This window comes from Schistocerca serialis, unplaced genomic scaffold (genome assembly GCF_023864345.2).
Source record: "Schistocerca serialis cubense isolate TAMUIC-IGC-003099 unplaced genomic scaffold, iqSchSeri2.2 HiC_scaffold_1024, whole genome shotgun sequence".
In the NCBI taxonomy this organism is placed as follows: domain Eukaryota; kingdom Metazoa; phylum Arthropoda; class Insecta; order Orthoptera; family Acrididae; genus Schistocerca; species Schistocerca serialis.
This window is the reverse complement of record NW_026047211.1, coordinates 48,784-62,021: the sequence shown is the minus strand read 5'-3', so window position 1 is coordinate 62,021 and position 13,238 is coordinate 48,784. Positions and strand designations below refer to the sequence as shown.

At 49.8% G+C, this 13,238-nt stretch overlaps 23 non-coding genes across 23 annotated transcripts; all 23 read left to right on the top strand.

Annotated features, from left to right (window-relative positions):
- The first annotated feature begins 623 nt into the window (after positions 1-623).
- Trnaf-gaa (transfer RNA phenylalanine (anticodon GAA)) lies at positions 624-697 on the top strand. Its single transcript has one exon. It is a non-coding gene; the product is annotated as a tRNA-Phe (tRNA).
- Positions 698-1,237: 540 nt separating this feature from the next.
- Positions 1,238-1,310, top strand: Trnak-uuu (transfer RNA lysine (anticodon UUU)). Its single transcript has one exon. It is a non-coding gene; the product is annotated as a tRNA-Lys (tRNA).
- Positions 1,311-1,448: 138 nt separating this feature from the next.
- Trnas-cga (transfer RNA serine (anticodon CGA)) lies at positions 1,449-1,530 on the top strand. Its single transcript has one exon. It is a non-coding gene; the product is annotated as a tRNA-Ser (tRNA).
- A 702-nt stretch (positions 1,531-2,232) lies between these two features.
- Trnas-uga (transfer RNA serine (anticodon UGA)) lies at positions 2,233-2,314 on the top strand. Its single transcript has one exon. It is a non-coding gene; the product is annotated as a tRNA-Ser (tRNA).
- A 590-nt stretch (positions 2,315-2,904) lies between these two features.
- On the top strand, positions 2,905-2,977 carry Trnaf-gaa (transfer RNA phenylalanine (anticodon GAA)). Its single transcript has one exon. It is a non-coding gene; the product is annotated as a tRNA-Phe (tRNA).
- A 539-nt stretch (positions 2,978-3,516) lies between these two features.
- On the top strand, positions 3,517-3,589 carry Trnak-uuu (transfer RNA lysine (anticodon UUU)). The gene has a single exon. It is a non-coding gene; the product is annotated as a tRNA-Lys (tRNA).
- A 138-nt stretch (positions 3,590-3,727) lies between these two features.
- Positions 3,728-3,810, top strand: Trnas-cga (transfer RNA serine (anticodon CGA)). The gene has a single exon. It is a non-coding gene; the product is annotated as a tRNA-Ser (tRNA).
- Positions 3,811-4,513: 703 nt separating this feature from the next.
- Positions 4,514-4,595, top strand: Trnas-uga (transfer RNA serine (anticodon UGA)). The gene has a single exon. It is a non-coding gene; the product is annotated as a tRNA-Ser (tRNA).
- Positions 4,596-5,185: 590 nt separating this feature from the next.
- On the top strand, positions 5,186-5,258 carry Trnaf-gaa (transfer RNA phenylalanine (anticodon GAA)). Its single transcript has one exon. It is a non-coding gene; the product is annotated as a tRNA-Phe (tRNA).
- Positions 5,259-5,796: 538 nt separating this feature from the next.
- Positions 5,797-5,869, top strand: Trnak-uuu (transfer RNA lysine (anticodon UUU)). Its single transcript has one exon. It is a non-coding gene; the product is annotated as a tRNA-Lys (tRNA).
- A 138-nt stretch (positions 5,870-6,007) lies between these two features.
- Trnas-cga (transfer RNA serine (anticodon CGA)) lies at positions 6,008-6,089 on the top strand. Its single transcript has one exon. It is a non-coding gene; the product is annotated as a tRNA-Ser (tRNA).
- Positions 6,090-6,789: 700 nt separating this feature from the next.
- Trnas-uga (transfer RNA serine (anticodon UGA)) lies at positions 6,790-6,871 on the top strand. Its single transcript has one exon. It is a non-coding gene; the product is annotated as a tRNA-Ser (tRNA).
- A 590-nt stretch (positions 6,872-7,461) lies between these two features.
- Positions 7,462-7,534, top strand: Trnaf-gaa (transfer RNA phenylalanine (anticodon GAA)). The gene has a single exon. It is a non-coding gene; the product is annotated as a tRNA-Phe (tRNA).
- Positions 7,535-8,073: 539 nt separating this feature from the next.
- On the top strand, positions 8,074-8,146 carry Trnak-uuu (transfer RNA lysine (anticodon UUU)). Its single transcript has one exon. It is a non-coding gene; the product is annotated as a tRNA-Lys (tRNA).
- Positions 8,147-8,284: 138 nt separating this feature from the next.
- On the top strand, positions 8,285-8,366 carry Trnas-cga (transfer RNA serine (anticodon CGA)). The gene has a single exon. It is a non-coding gene; the product is annotated as a tRNA-Ser (tRNA).
- Positions 8,367-9,068: 702 nt separating this feature from the next.
- Positions 9,069-9,150, top strand: Trnas-uga (transfer RNA serine (anticodon UGA)). The gene has a single exon. It is a non-coding gene; the product is annotated as a tRNA-Ser (tRNA).
- A 590-nt stretch (positions 9,151-9,740) lies between these two features.
- On the top strand, positions 9,741-9,813 carry Trnaf-gaa (transfer RNA phenylalanine (anticodon GAA)). Its single transcript has one exon. It is a non-coding gene; the product is annotated as a tRNA-Phe (tRNA).
- A 539-nt stretch (positions 9,814-10,352) lies between these two features.
- Positions 10,353-10,425, top strand: Trnak-uuu (transfer RNA lysine (anticodon UUU)). The gene has a single exon. It is a non-coding gene; the product is annotated as a tRNA-Lys (tRNA).
- Positions 10,426-10,563: 138 nt separating this feature from the next.
- On the top strand, positions 10,564-10,645 carry Trnas-cga (transfer RNA serine (anticodon CGA)). The gene has a single exon. It is a non-coding gene; the product is annotated as a tRNA-Ser (tRNA).
- Positions 10,646-11,347: 702 nt separating this feature from the next.
- Trnas-uga (transfer RNA serine (anticodon UGA)) lies at positions 11,348-11,429 on the top strand. The gene has a single exon. It is a non-coding gene; the product is annotated as a tRNA-Ser (tRNA).
- Positions 11,430-12,019: 590 nt separating this feature from the next.
- On the top strand, positions 12,020-12,092 carry Trnaf-gaa (transfer RNA phenylalanine (anticodon GAA)). The gene has a single exon. It is a non-coding gene; the product is annotated as a tRNA-Phe (tRNA).
- A 539-nt stretch (positions 12,093-12,631) lies between these two features.
- Trnak-uuu (transfer RNA lysine (anticodon UUU)) lies at positions 12,632-12,704 on the top strand. The gene has a single exon. It is a non-coding gene; the product is annotated as a tRNA-Lys (tRNA).
- Positions 12,705-12,842: 138 nt separating this feature from the next.
- Trnas-cga (transfer RNA serine (anticodon CGA)) lies at positions 12,843-12,924 on the top strand. The gene has a single exon. It is a non-coding gene; the product is annotated as a tRNA-Ser (tRNA).
- The last annotated feature ends 314 nt before the right edge of the window (positions 12,925-13,238 follow it).

Here is a 13,238-nt window from a genome sequence, read left to right as displayed (position 1 = left end):
TGGGAGCGTAGGTTCGAGTCCTGCCGACTGCGAAAATTTTCTCGCTCTCAAAAGGCGGACGTTCAGCTGCATCCTAGCAGTTGCGTCACTACTAAACACGTGGGTCACCAGCAATGTGCAGTGCTATTTGATCCAGGGCGCAGCGTTACAGTCGCGCCCAGAAGCCGCAGCTCATCTCCGCGTCTCACAGCCGTCCACCTGGTGTTAGTACAAGTGTCGCCTCACTGGGCAGTGCAGATGTGTCCATTTTAGCTTGCAGACGATGACGTGTAGCAATTTATGAGCTAACGCAAGTCGTATGTTTTACCGTGTGTATCTGCTAGATACTGCCTCTCATACGGTGGAGAGACTCACTCCTTCTTGTGTCTCGTTCTCCGCACACGAGTTGCCCCCTGGCATCGATATAGCACGGGTTTTCTAGCGTCAGCGAAGTCAATATTACACGAATCGAGTCGACATGTTTGCTTGTTACGATGACGGAAGAAGAAGAAATGTGTGTGGAACTTCACTGCATCGGCTGCTCGCCTTTCAGCGCCCCTGTGTCTTATCAGACGAAGGTGACTGTGAAATTGGCAACGAGGCAGAGGTTAACGAACACATGCAAATGGCAACCTTCGACGTCAGCCGAAATAGCTCAGTTGGGGAGAGCGTTAGACTGAAGATCTAAAGGTCCCTGGTTCGATCCCGGGTTTCGGCAGGTATTCGTTTTGATGCGACGCCAATGGAATTACTCTGCGTTTGTGATAATGCAACTACCGCTGACAACAAAAATGACTCTCTCCTGTAGCTGTTCTGGTTGTCTAGTGCATGCCATAAGAGGAACTCACTAGACAACTAACTCCCCTAGAAGCAAAAGAATTAAAAATATCCTACCGACTGCATTCCTTTTTCTGTGTCAGGTGGTGAAGAACGTCTTCAACGGAACCGTGAAATGAGCGAAAGCGTGGGAAACATTGCATTCGAAATGCTTGTGAATTTTCCAATTGCCCAGTGAGTGTCGACAAAACACGTAAATTCTCTGCTCCGACGTATGAGGCGTAACAACTAGTGCAATTTGTTGTTGCATCGTGTGCCAGCAGTCTTCGAGAGTGTGTTTACGAGCTTAGCGTGATAAGTTTGTAGACAGCATGTAGGCGACGTTTTATTAGTAACGGCCCCATACAGCGATTGCACAACAGTAAAGGACATGAGTCAATGTATAGTTGTGCATTGTGGGAGGTTTTGCAGCCTCGTCTGAGCCCGGATAGCTCAGTTGGTAGAGCATTAGGCTTTTAACCTAAGGGTCCAGGGTTCAAGGCCCCGTCGAGGCGGAAATTTTAACACTTTGGTAGCGATTCGTCTGGTAGCGGTGGAAACGCTACGGAAAATAATGCAGTTACGCCGTTTACTGACACCACAGTGCTTTAAACGGTAGCAGTTGCATGTGTCGGGAGAACACCGCGCTAACGGCAGTCGTGGCCGAGTGGTTAAGGCGTCTGACTCGAAATCAGATTCCCTCTGGGAGCGTAGGTTCGAATCCTACCGGCTGCGTGCGATTTTGCGTACAGAGGAGCAAACATTTTCGCACACATGTGACATGCGTGGGCGAATGCGGGTGCAAACCAGTGACGCCATTCTCAACAAGACGAAAATTTCCGTTTTAAGAATACTGAGTTTTCGCGACGACCGCTGCTTACTGTGGCTATCGGTTCACCTCACACTGACACTGACGCTGGGACTGCAGAAAGCCGTCGCTGAGATCGTGAGTTCACAGATGTGCTCGAAAGTGATGGACAGAGCGAACATTTCATTTTCTTTTTAAGAATCGCAATTTCCATCACTCGAGTGCGGCCAAAGCAGTGGTGCAGCGTTTCTTTTCTTAAGATCTCGCAGCTGCTTGGAGGTATGTCGATCGTTTTAAGACGACAGAAAACTAGCGTCAGCGGTGGCGTCAGTGGGAAGTCGGTGAAGTCGCCATCGGAGCCATAAGCCAGTAATTACGACATACGAATCACTCGCGCACCGCGCAGCTGTACGATAATGCTCGTGCGTGGGCCCGCATAGCTGAGTCGGTAGAGCGCTAGGTTTTCAACCAAAGGGTCCTGGGTTCAAGTCCCTGTCTGGGCGAAAATTAATACACTTTCGTAACGGCTAATGGAAACCCTACAGAAAAGAGTGAGGCCACGCCGTTTTCTGCCATCAGATTGCTTCTAAAGATGGCGGTTTCAGTTGTCGGGAGTCGCTTCGCCACCGGCAGTCGTGGCCGAGTGGTTAAGGCGTCTGACTTGAAATCAGATTCCCTCTGGGAGCGTAGGTTCGAGTCCTGCCGACTGCGAAAATTTTCTCGCTCTCAAAAGGCGGACGTTCAGCTGCATCCTAGCAGTTGCGTCACTACTAAACACGTGGGTCACCAGCAATGTGCAGTGCTATTTGATCCAGGGCGCAGCGTTACAGTCGCGCCCAGAAGCCGCAGCTCATCTCCGCGTCTCACAGCCGTCCACCTGGTGTTAGTACAAGTGTCGCCTCACTGGGCAGTGCAGATGTGTCCATTTTAGCTTGCAGACGATGACGTGTAGCAATTTATGAGCTAACGCAAGTCGTATGTTTTACCGTGTGTATCTGCTAGATACTGCCTCTCATACGGTGGAGAGACTCACTCCTTCTTGTGTCTCGTTCTCCGCACACGAGTTGCCCCTGGCATCGATATAGCACGGGTTTTCTAGCGTCAGCGAAGTCAATATTACACGAATCGAGTCGACATGTTTGCTTGTTACGATGACGGAAGAAGAAGAAATGTGTGTGGAACTTCACTGCATCGGCTGCTCGCCTTTCAGCGCCCCTGTGTCTTATCAGACGAAGGTGACTGTGAAATTGGCAACGAGGCAGAGGTTAACGAACACATGCAAATGGCAACCTTCGACGTCAGCCGAAATAGCTCAGTTGGGAGAGCGTTAGACTGAAGATCTAAAGGTCCCTGGTTCGATCCCGGGTTTCGGCAGGTATTCGTTTTGATGCGACGCCAATGGAATTACTCTGCGTTTGTGATAATGCAACTACCGCTGACAACAAAAATGACTCTCTCCTGTAGCTGTTCTGGTTGTCTAGTGCATGCCATAAGAGGAACTCACTAGACAACTAACTCCCCTAGAAGCAAAAGAATTAAAAATATCCTACCGACTGCATTCCTTTTTCTGTGTCAGGTGGTGAAGAACGTCTTCAACGGAACCGTGAAATGAGCGAAAGCGTGGGAAACATTGCATTCGAAATGCTTGTGAATTTTCCAATTGCCCAGTGAGTGTCGACAAAACACGTAAATTCTCTGCTCCGACGTATGAGGCGTAACAACTAGTGCAATTTGTTGTTGCATCGTGTGCCAGCAGTCTTCGAGAGTGTGTTACGAGCTTAGCGTGATAAGTTTGTAGACAGCATGTAGGCGACGTTTTATTAGTAACGGCCCCATACAGCGATTGCACAACAGTAAAGGACATGAGTCAATGTATAGTTGTGCATTGTGGGAGGTTTTGCAGCCTCGTCTGAGCCCGGATAGCTCAGTTGGTAGAGCATTAGGCTTTTAACCTAAGGGTCCAGGGTTCAAGGCCCCGTCGAGGCGGAAATTTTAACACTTTGGTAGCGATTCGTCTGGTAGCGGTGGAAACGCTACGGAAAATAATGCAGTTACGCCGTTTACTGACACCACAGTGCTTTAAACGGTAGCAGTTGCATGTGTCGGGAGAACACCGCGCTAACGGCAGTCGTGGCCGAGTGGTTAAGGCCGTCTGACTCGAAATCAGATTCCCTCTGGGAGCGTAGGTTCGAATCCTACCGGCTGCGTGCGATTTTGCGTTACAGAGGAGCAAACATTTTCGCACACATGTGACATGCGTGGGCGAATGCGGGTGCAAACCAGTGACGCCATTCTCAACAAGACGAAAATTTCCGTTTTAAGAATACTGAGTTTTTCGCGACGACCGCTGCTTACTGTGGCTATCGGTTCACCTCACACTGACACTGACGCTGGGACTGCAGAAAGCCGTCGCTGAGATCGTGAGTTCACAGATGTGCTCGAAAGTGATGACAGAGCGAACATTTCATTTTCTTTTTAAGAATCGCAATTTCCATCACTCGAGTGCGGCCAAAGCAGTGGTGCAGCGTTTCTTTTCTTAAGATCTCGCAGCTGCTTGGAGGTATGTCGATCGTTTTAAGACGACAGAAAACTAGCGTCAGCGGTGCGTCAGTGGGAAGTCGGTGAAGTCGCCATCGGAGCCATAAGCCAGTAATTACGACATACGAATCACTCGCGCACCGCGCAGCTGTACGATAATGCTCGTGCGTGGGCCCGCATAGCTGAGTCGGTAGAGCGCTAGGTTTTCAACCAAAGGGTCCTGGGTTCAAGTCCCTGTCTGGGCGAAAATTAATACACTTTCGTAACGGCTAATGGAAACCCTACAGAAAAGAGTGAGGCCACGCCGTTTTCTGCCATCAGATTGCTTCTAAAGATGGCGGTTTCAGTTGTCGGGAGTCGCTTCCGCCACCGGCAGTCGTGGCCGAGTGGTTAAGGCGTCTGACTTGAAATCAGATTCCCTCTGGGAGCGTAGGTTCGAGTCCTGCCGACTGCGAAAATTTTCTCGCTCTCAAAAGGCGGACGTTCAGCTGCATCCTAGCAGTTGCGTCACTACTAAACACGTGGGTCACCAGCAATGTGCAGTGCTATTTGATCCAGGGCGCAGCGTTACAGTCGCGCCCAGAAGCCGCAGCTCATCTCCGCGTCTCACAGCCGTCCACCTGGTGTTAGTACAAGTGTCGCCTCACTGGGCAGTGCAGATGTGTCCATTTTAGCTTGCAGACGATGACGTGTAGCAATTTATGAGCTAACGCAAGTCGTATGTTTTACCGTGTGTATCTGCTAGATACTGCCCTCTCATACGGTGGAGAGACTCACTCCTTCTTGTGTCTCGTTCTCCGCACACGAGTTGCCCTGGCATCGATATAGCACGGGTTTTCTAGCGTCAGCGAAGTCAATATTACACGAATCGAGTCGACATGTTTGCTTGTTACGATGACGGAAGAAGAAGAAATGTGTGTGGAACTTCACTGCATCGGCTGCTCGCCTTTCAGCGCCCCTGTGTCTTATCAGACGAAGGTGACTGTGAAATTGGCAACGAGGCAGAGGTTAACGAACACATGCAAATGGCAACCTTCGACGTCAGCCGAAATAGCTCAGTTGGGAGAGCGTTAGACTGAAGATCTAAAGGTCCCTGGTTCGATCCCGGGTTTCGGCAGGTATTCGTTTGATGCGACGCCAATGGAATTACTCTGCGTTTGTGATAATGCAACTACCGCTGACAACAAAAATGACTCTCTCCTGTAGCTGTTCTGGTTGTCTAGTGCATGCCATAAGAGGAACTCACTAGACAACTAACTCCCCTAGAAGCAAAAGAATTAAAAATATCCTACCGACTGCATTCCTTTTTCTGTGTCAGGTGGTGAAGAACGTCTTCAACGGAACCGTGAAATGAGCGAAAGCGTGGGAAACATTGCATTCGAAATGCTTGTGAATTTTCCAATTGCCCAGTGAGTGTCGACAAAACACGTAAATTCTCTGCTCCGACGTATGAGGCGTAACAACTAGTGCAATTTGTTGTTGCATCGTGTGCCAGCAGTCTTCGAGAGTGTGTTACGAGCTTAGCGTGATAAGTTTGTAGACAGCATGTAGGCGACGTTTTATTAGTAACGGCCCCATACAGCGATTGCACAACAGTAAAGGACATGAGTCAATGTATAGTTGTGCATTGTGGGAGGTTTTGCAGCCTCGTCTGAGCCCGGATAGCTCAGTTGGTAGAGCATTAGGCTTTTAACCTAAGGGTCCAGGGTTCAAGGCCCCGTCGAGGCGGAAATTTTAACACTTTGGTAGCGATTCGTCTGGTAGCGGTGGAAACGCTACGGAAAATAATGCAGTTACGCCGTTTACTGACACCACAGTGCTTTAAACGGTAGCAGTTGCATGTGTCGGGAGAACACCGCGCTAACGGCAGTCGTGGCCGAGTGGTTAAGGCGTCTGACTCGAAATCAGATTCCCTCTGGGAGCGTAGGTTCGAATCCTACCGGCTGCGTGCGATTTTGCGTACAGAGGAGCAAACATTTCGCACACATGTGACATGCGTGGGCGAATGCGGGTGCAAACCAGTGACGCCATTCTCAACAAGACGAAAATTTCCGTTTTAAGAATACTGAGTTTTCGCGACGACCGCTGCTACTGTGGCTATCGGTTCACCTCACACTGACACTGACGCTGGGACTGCAGAAAAGCCGTCGCTGAGATCGTGAGTTCACAGATGTGCTCGAAAGTGATGGACAGAGCGAACATTTCATTTCTTTTTAAGAATCGCAATTTCCATCACTCGAGTGCGGCCAAAGCAGTGGTGCAGCGTTTCTTTTCTTAAGATCTCGCAGCTGCTTGGAGGTATGTCGATCGTTTTAAGACGACAGAAAACTAGCGTCAGCGGTGCGTCAGTGGGAAGTCGGTGAAGTCGCCATCGGAGCCATAAGCCAGTAATTACGACATACGAATCACTCGCGCACCGCGCAGCTGTACGATAATGCTCGTGCGTGGGCCCGCATAGCTGAGTCGGTAGAGCGCTAGGTTTTCAACCAAAGGGTCCTGGGTTCAAGTCCCTGTCTGGGCGAAAATTAATACACTTTCGTAACGGCTAATGGAAACCCTACAGAAAAGAGTGAGGCCACGCCGTTTTCTGCCATCAGATTGCTTCTAAAGATGGCGGTTTCAGTTGTCGGGAGTCGCTTCCGCCACCGGCAGTCGTGGCCGAGTGGTTAAGGCGTCTGACTTGAAATCAGATTCCCTCTGGGAGCGTAGGTTCGAGTCCTGCCGACTGCGAAAATTTTCTCGCTCTCAAAAGGCGGACGTTCAGCTGCATCCTAGCAGTTGCGTCACTACTAAACACGTGGGTCACCAGCAATGTGCAGTGCTATTTGATCCAGGGCGCAGCGTTACAGTCGCGCCCAGAAGCCGCAGCTCATCTCCGCGTCTCACAGCCGTCCACCTGGTGTTAGTACAAGTGTCGCCTCACTGGGCAGTGCAGATGTGTCCATTTTAGCTTGCAGACGATGACGTGTAGCAATTTATGAGCTAACGCAAGTCGTATGTTTTACCGTGTGTATCTGCTAGATACTGCCTCTCATACGGTGGAGAGACTCACTCCTTCTTGTGTCTCGTTCTCCGCACACGAGTTGCCCCTGGCATCGATATAGCACGGGTTTTCTAGCGTCAGCGAAGTCAATATTACACGAATCGAGTCGACATGTTTGCTTGTTACGATGACGGAAGAAGAAGAAATGTGTGTGGAACTTCACTGCATCGGCTGCTCGCCTTTCAGCGCCCCTGTGTCTTATCAGACGAAGGTGACTGTGAAATTGGCAACGAGGCAGAGGTTAACGAACACATGCAAATGGCAACCTTCGACGTCAGCCGAAATAGCTCAGTTGGGAGAGCGTTAGACTGAAGATCTAAAGGTCCCTGGTTCGATCCCGGGTTTCGGCAGGTATTCGTTTTGATGCGACGCCAATGGAATTACTCTGCGTTTGTGATAATGCAACTACCGCTGACAACAAAAATGACTCTCTCCTGTAGCTGTTCTGGTTGTCTAGTGCATGCCATAAGAGGAACTCACTAGACAACTAACTCCCCTAGAAGCAAAAGAATTAAAAATATCCTACCGACTGCATTCCTTTTTCTGTGTCAGGTGGTGAAGAACGTCTTCAACGGAACCGTGAAATGAGCGAAAGCGTGGGAAACATTGCATTCGAAATGCTTGTGAATTTTCCAATTGCCCAGTGAGTGTCGACAAAACACGTAAATTCTCTGCTCCGACGTATGAGGCGTAACAACTAGTGCAATTTGTTGTTGCATCGTGTGCCAGCAGTCTTCGAGAGTGTGTTACGAGCTTAGCGTGATAAGTTTGTAGACAGCATGTAGGCGACGTTTTATTAGTAACGGCCCCATACAGCGATTGCACAACAGTAAAGGACATGAGTCAATGTATAGTTGTGCATTGTGGGAGGTTTTGCAGCCTCGTCTGAGCCCGGATAGCTCAGTTGGTAGAGCATTAGGCTTTTAACCTAAGGGTCCAGGGTTCAAGGCCCCGTCGAGGCGGAAATTTTAACACTTTGGTAGCGATTCGTCTGGTAGCGGTGGAAACGCTACGGAAAATAATGCAGTTACGCCGTTTACTGACACCACAGTGCTTTAAACGGTAGCAGTTGCATGTGTCGGGAGAACACCGCGCTAACGGCAGTCGTGGCCGAGTGGTTAAGGCGTCTGACTCGAAATCAGATTCCCTCTGGGAGCGTAGGTTCGAATCCTACCGGCTGCGTGCGATTTTGCGTACAGAGGAGCAAACATTTTCGCACACATGTGACATGCGTGGGCGAATGCGGGTGCAAACCAGTGACGCCATTCTCAACAAGACGAAAATTTCCGTTTTAAGAATACTGAGTTTTCGCGACGACCGCTGCTTACTGTGGCTATCGGTTCACCTCACACTGACACTGACGCTGGGACTGCAGAAAGCCGTCGCTGAGATCGTGAGTTCACAGATGTGCTCGAAAGTGATGGACAGAGCGAACATTTCATTTTCTTTTTAAGAATCGCAATTTCCATCACTCGAGTGCGGCCAAAGCAGTGGTGCAGCGTTTCTTTTCTTAAGATCTCGCAGCTGCTTGGAGGTATGTCGATCGTTTTAAGACGACAGAAAACTAGCGTCAGCGGTGCGTCAGTGGGAAGTCGGTGAAGTCGCCATCGGAGCCATAAGCCAGTAATTACGACATACGAATCACTCGCGCACCGCGCAGCTGTACGATAATGCTCGTGCGTGGGCCCGCATAGCTGAGTCGGTAGAGCGCTAGGTTTTCAACCAAAGGGTCCTGGGTTCAAGTCCCTGTCTGGGCGAAAATTAATACACTTTCGTAACGGCTAATGGAAACCCTACAGAAAAGAGTGAGGCCACGCCGTTTTCTGCCATCAGATTGCTTCTAAAGATGGCGGTTTCAGTTGTCGGGAGTCGCTTCCGCCACCGGCAGTCGTGGCCGAGTGGTTAAGGCGTCTGACTTGAAATCAGATTCCCTCTGGGAGCGTAGGTTCGAGTCCTGCCGACTGCGAAAATTTTCTCGCTCTCAAAAGGCGGACGTTCAGCTGCATCCTAGCAGTTGCGTCACTACTAAACACGTGGGTCACCAGCAATGTGCAGTGCTATTTGATCCAGGGCGCAGCGTTACAGTCGCGCCCAGAAGCCGCAGCTCATCTCCGCGTCTCACAGCCGTCCACCTGGTGTTAGTACAAGTGTCGCCTCACTGGGCAGTGCAGATGTGTCCATTTTAGCTTGCAGACGATGACGTGTAGCAATTTATGAGCTAACGCAAGTCGTATGTTTTACCGTGTGTATCTGCTAGATACTGCCTCTCATACGGTGGAGAGACTCACTCCTTCTTGTGTCTCGTTCTCCGCACACGAGTTGCCCCTGGCATCGATATAGCACGGGTTTTCTAGCGTCAGCGAAGTCAATATTACACGAATCGAGTCGACATGTTTGCTTGTTACGATGACGGAAGAAGAAGAAATGTGTGTGGAACTTCACTGCATCGGCTGCTCGCCTTTCAGCGCCCCTGTGTCTTATCAGACGAAGGTGACTGTGAAATTGGCAACGAGGCAGAGGTTAACGAACACATGCAAATGGCAACCTTCGACGTCAGCCGAAATAGCTCAGTTGGGAGAGCGTTAGACTGAAGATCTAAAGGTCCCTGGTTCGATCCCGGGTTTCGGCAGGTATTCGTTTTGATGCGACGCCAATGGAATTACTCTGCGTTTGTGATAATGCAACTACCGCTGACAACAAAAATGACTCTCTCCTGTAGCTGTTCTGGTTGTCTAGTGCATGCCATAAGAGGAACTCACTAGACAACTAACTCCCCTAGAAGCAAAAGAATTAAAAATATCCTACCGACTGCATTCCTTTTTCTGTGTCAGGTGGTGAAGAACGTCTTCAACGGAACCGTGAAATGAGCGAAAGCGTGGGAAACATTGCATTCGAAATGCTTGTGAATTTTCCAATTGCCCAGTGAGTGTCGACAAAACACGTAAATTCTCTGCTCCGACGTATGAGGCGTAACAACTAGTGCAATTTGTTGTTGCATCGTGTGCCAGCAGTCTTCGAGAGTGTGTTACGAGCTTAGCGTGATAAGTTTGTAGACAGCATGTAGGCGACGTTTTATTAGTAACGGCCCCATACAGCGATTGCACAACAGTAAAGGACATGAGTCAATGTATAGTTGTGCATTGTGGGAGGTTTTGCAGCCTCGTCTGAGCCCGGATAGCTCAGTTGGTAGAGCATTAGGCTTTTAACCTAAGGGTCCAGGGTTCAAGGCCCCGTCGAGGCGGAAATTTTAACACTTTGGTAGCGATTCGTCTGGTAGCGGTGGAAACGCTACGGAAAATAATGCAGTTACGCCGTTTACTGACACCACAGTGCTTTAAACGGTAGCAGTTGCATGTGTCGGGAGAACACCGCGCTAACGGCAGTCGTGGCCGAGTGGTTAAGGCGTCTGACTCGAAATCAGATTCCCTCTGGGAGCGTAGGTTCGAATCCTACCGGCTGCGTGCGATTTTGCGTACAGAGGAGCAAACATTTTCGCACACATGTGACATGCGTGGGCGAATGCGGGTGCAAACCAGTGACGCCATTCTCAACAAGACGAAAATTTCCGTTTTAAGAATACTGAGTTTTCGCGACGACCGCTGCTTACTGTGGCTATCGGTTCACCTCACACTGACACTGACGCTGGGACTGCAGAAAGCCGTCGCTGAGATCGTGAGTTCACAGATGTGCTCGAAAGTGATGGACAGAGCGAACATTTCATTTTCTTTTTAAGAATCGCAATTTCCATCACTCGAGTGCGGCCAAAGCAGTGGTGCAGCGTTTCTTTTCTTAAGATCTCGCAGCTGCTTGGAGGTATGTCGATCGTTTTAAGACGACAGAAAACTAGCGTCAGCGGTGCGTCAGTGGGAAGTCGGTGAAGTCGCCATCGGAGCCATAAGCCAGTAATTACGACATACGAATCACTCGCGCACCGCGCAGCTGTACGATAATGCTCGTGCGTGGGCCCGCATAGCTGAGTCGGTAGAGCGCTAGGTTTTCAACCAAAGGGTCCTGGGTTCAAGTCCCTGTCTGGGCGAAAATTAATACACTTTCGTAACGGCTAATGGAAACCCTACAGAAAAGAGTGAGGCCACGCCGTTTTCTGCCATCAGATTGCTTCTAAAGATGGCGGTTTCAGTTGTCGGGAGTCGCTTCCGCCACCGGCAGTCGTGGCCGAGTGGTTAAGGCGTCTGACTTGAAATCAGATTCCCTCTGGGAGCGTAGGTTCGAGTCCTGCCGACTGCGAAAATTTTCTCGCTCTCAAAAGGCGGACGTTCAGCTGCATCCTAGCAGTTGCGTCACTACTAAACACGTGGGTCACCAGCAATGTGCAGTGCTATTTGATCCAGGGCGCAGCGTTACAGTCGCGCCCAGAAGCCGCAGCTCATCTCCGCGTCTCACAGCCGTCCACCTGGTGTTAGTACAAGTGTCGCCTCACTGGGCAGTGCAGATGTGTCCATTTTAGCTTGCAGACGATGACGTGTAGCAATTTATGAGCTAACGCAAGTCGTATGTTTTACCGTGTGTATCTGCTAGATACTGCCTCTCATACGGTGGAGAGACTCACTCCTTCTTGTGTCTCGTTCTCCGCACACGAGTTGCCCCTGGCATCGATATAGCACGGGTTTTCTAGCGTCAGCGAAGTCAATATTACACGAATCGAGTCGACATGTTTGCTTGTTACGATGACGGAAGAAGAAGAAATGTGTGTGGAACTTCACTGCATCGGCTGCTCGCCTTTCAGCGCCCCTGTGTCTTATCAGACGAAGGTGACTGTGAAATTGGCAACGAGGCAGAGGTTAACGAACACATGCAAATGGCAACCTTCGACGTCAGCCGAAATAGCTCAGTTGGGAGAGCGTTAGACTGAAGATCTAAAGGTCCCTGGTTCGATCCCGGGTTTCGGCAGGTATTCGTTTTGATGCGACGCCAATGGAATTACTCTGCGTTTGTGATAATGCAACTACCGCTGACAACAAAAATGACTCTCTCCTGTAGCTGTTCTGGTTGTCTAGTGCATGCCATAAGAGGAACTCACTAGACAACTAACTCCCCTAGAAGCAAAAGAATTAAAAATATCCTACCGACTGCATTCCTTTTTCTGTGTCAGGTGGTGAAGAACGTCTTCAACGGAACCGTGAAATGAGCGAAAGCGTGGGAAACATTGCATTCGAAATGCTTGTGAATTTTCCAATTGCCCAGTGAGTGTCGACAAAACACGTAAATTCTCTGCTCCGACGTATGAGGCGTAACAACTAGTGCAATTTGTTGTTGCATCGTGTGCCAGCAGTCTTCGAGAGTGTGTTACGAGCTTAGCGTGATAAGTTTGTAGACAGCATGTAGGCGACGTTTTATTAGTAACGGCCCCATACAGCGATTGCACAACAGTAAAGGACATGAGTCAATGTATAGTTGTGCATTGTGGGAGGTTTTGCAGCCTCGTCTGAGCCCGGATAGCTCAGTTGGTAGAGCATTAGGCTTTTAACCTAAGGGTCCAGGGTTCAAGGCCCCGTCGAGGCGGAAATTTTAACACTTTGGTAGCGATTCGTCTGGTAGCGGTGGAAACGCTACGGAAAATAATGCAGTTACGCCGTTTACTGACACCACAGTGCTTTAAACGGTAGCAGTTGCATGTGTCGGGAGAACACCGCGCTAACGGCAGTCGTGGCCGAGTGGTTAAGGCGTCTGACTCGAAATCAGATTCCCTCTGGGAGCGTAGGTTCGAATCCTACCGGCTGCGTGCGATTTTGCGTACAGAGGAGCAAACATTTTCGCACACATGTGACATGCGTGGGCGAATGCGGGTGCAAACCAGTGACGCCATTCTCAACAAGACGAAAATTTCCGTTTTAAGAATACTGAGTTTTCGCGACGACCGCTGCTTACTGTGGCTATCGGTTCACCTCACACTGACACTGACGCTGGGACTGCAGAAAGCCGTCGCTGAGATCGTGAGTTCACAGATGTGCTCGAAAGTGATGGACAGAGCGAACATTTCATTTTCTTTTTAAGAATCGCAATTTCCATCACTCGAGTGCGGCCAAAGCAGTGGTG